Here is a 2695-nt window from a genome sequence, read left to right on the forward strand (position 1 = left end):
TTCAGCAGGCATCTCCTAAAAATAAGGTCATTCTAGACAAGTAGTGTGCTATTATCACACCTAATAACACGAACAATAATTCTACAATATCATTCAATACATTATCATGTTGAAACGTCCTCCAAATTCTTTAACGCTGGTTAGTTGACCCAGGAGTTGATCAGGGTCCATGTTTGTTATGAATGTCACTTCTTTTTAGCTGTTTTTGTACTAGAACCATTCCCATTCTTTCTCTGACACTGACTTTTTTGAGGAAACCACACCAACTGTTACAGAATGCCCTGCTCTCTGGACGTGTCTGATCGTTTCTCCCTGGCATCATTTACCCTGCTGTTTAAGCCCTTCTTTCCCGTAAACTGGAAGTGAAGGTCACAGGCTTGACCTCTGACTGAATTTTAGCATTTTTAGCAAGAACACAGCATTGGTGATGTGTGCTGGATTCTGGATCCTATATCAGGTTGATCCAGTATGAGAGATGCTAAGTTTGACCCCTCCTTGAGCCCCTGACAGCCAGATGTCTCCATTAAAAACAGAGAACGTTCTTCCTTTTCCAGTTAGCACTGTGTGCTTCTCCAATTCTCCACACTTGCACCATGCTGTGCATGAATGCACCTGGTTCAACTCAATTATTTCAGCGAGAGGTGAACAATGGGAACTTCCTAATTCTCCCATTCCTTCTACATTTATGAGCCACCATTCCTCTGTAAAGAGCTGTCGCTGCAGAGGGGGAGATTTTTATTCAACAGACTCAGGGAGAGCTGGTTCTCTCCAGAGAAGTTATGAGAGAATATGATTTCTAGAGGTTGTGTGAGGGCACAGAGGGCACTCCAGTCAGGGCCCAGTGACTGAGCTTTAGGGCCCATGGAGGGGGGAGCAAGCAGGGGTGCACAGTGGGCCAGCCAGAGGACTGTGCTTAGAGAGAGCTGCTCAGGGTGGGGAACCTTTGGGAAAAAGGAGTCTTACCAAAAGAGGAGTTTCAGGAATCCTCTGGTCTCCCTTGGGACACTTACAGTAAAGAGTCCCACTGTTTCTCAGCCTTCTGGAGTCCAGGTCCTGAGGCTGCTTTTGGAGGCATCACTAGACCTCAAGGTTGCCCTAGTAATGTCTGGATTTCAGACTTTGTCCAGTGAATGAAGACATGGGCACCAATCAAAACAAACTTCAGCCAGTAACCTAGTAGTGCATTTTTCGTAGTGTGACGCAACTAAATGAACAGATTTGTTGACTGACCGTTTTGGTCAGGTGTAAGCACAGTGGCCAGTACCCTGTCTGGTTACCCTGGCCACAGTGAGTGGCTGAAGATGCAGTCTCTCCTCTCCTTTTCCTGACTTGGTGCTGTAGGAGTGGAAAGATTAAGGAACCTTAATTATAAGGGTCCCCTTATAATTTGGGGCAGAAATGGCTTCTCAGAGCTTGCACAAGACACCCTGAGCCAGTTTGGAGGCTACCATAACGGAGCAGTGCAGGCATACAGCAGTGCAGGCAGAGTACAGTAGATTAAGTGGAAACAAGGACAGGGCAGCACCAGCCCTCCACTGAGCCCCAGAGGTCAGCCAGAGCTCTGCAGTACCGCCCAGCCCCCCACCCTGCTTTTCCTCCAGGGCTGGAGTTTCTCAGCAGGGAACAACTGAGAAGGCCAGCAAAAGCGCTGGCAACTTGCACTCTGTTGTCTTTGCCTCTCAGGGCTCAATCCCACCCCTAATAAGCATTTGCTCCCAGCTCTAGGGGAAGGATGCTCGGGGCTCTTCCTCTGGAGGCAAGAGGGCAAATCACAAGACAGGTAACTGAGGGAGACTTTCCCCAAGACTCCCCAACTTGCTTCAGGGACCCCTGCAGTGCCTGTCTGGTCTGCCCAGGAATGCGCAGCCTTGCTTTGGATAGCAGGCCTTCTGGTTCCTTTTTCTTGCCTCTCTCCATTTCCTCCTCCCCTGTTCTCTTTCTTTCTCCCTCCCGCTAGAAGCTTCCAGGGTCGGTTGCTGTGTTCACTTACTCAGGACCTTCACTTTCCGTGTCCAATACATTTGGTAGTCCCCTCCCTCGGAATTCTTCTTTCGGAAGCTCTTCGCATAGATTATCTCATTTATCCACACAAAAGGGGCGAATCCCTGAGGTGTGCCACGGAAGATCCACGAGCTCTTGTGCCCAGGGCGGGTCCGGGGATACGGAGCGTGTGTGCCCCCGGGGAACAGCCTCTGCGCTGGAGGCCCAGAGCACGAGGGAGGTGGAAGGCGCAGGGTCCAAAGCAAAATGTTGCCAGATGTTACCCCTCAAGTTGGGGGTCAGTCAGTTCTAACCCAAAATGATCATGATCGCGACAATTATGCTGCTGCTGCTGCTGCTAACAGTAATCTGCCAAACCCTCGCCCTCAGTGCGCCCTGCCCAAGCCCAAACCCGGACCCGGTTTGGACCTGCCGGCTGGGTCCTGAGCCCCTGGGTCGGCAGCCGGGAGCGCAGAAGGAGCGCAGGATCTGAAGGCCGTTCTGGGGCAGAGGCGGAGGGGCAAGCCAAGCCCAGGGGGACTGCGGAGGGAGGCGGGAAGCCATGGGAGAATGTCTAGGACCCACCAGAGAGGGCCTCGACTGTGGGGGCAGGCAAGGGAGGCAGGAAGACCGGAGCAGGAGTTCGGGGGCGGGAGTCTGGGAGCAGGACACAGGGGTTTGGGGGCAAGTGCGGGCGCGGAGTGCGGGGGATGCT

This window comes from Lipotes vexillifer, unplaced genomic scaffold (genome assembly GCF_000442215.2).
Source record: "Lipotes vexillifer unplaced genomic scaffold, Lipotes_vexillifer_v1.1 scaffold72, whole genome shotgun sequence".
In the NCBI taxonomy this organism is placed as follows: domain Eukaryota; kingdom Metazoa; phylum Chordata; class Mammalia; order Artiodactyla; family Lipotidae; genus Lipotes; species Lipotes vexillifer.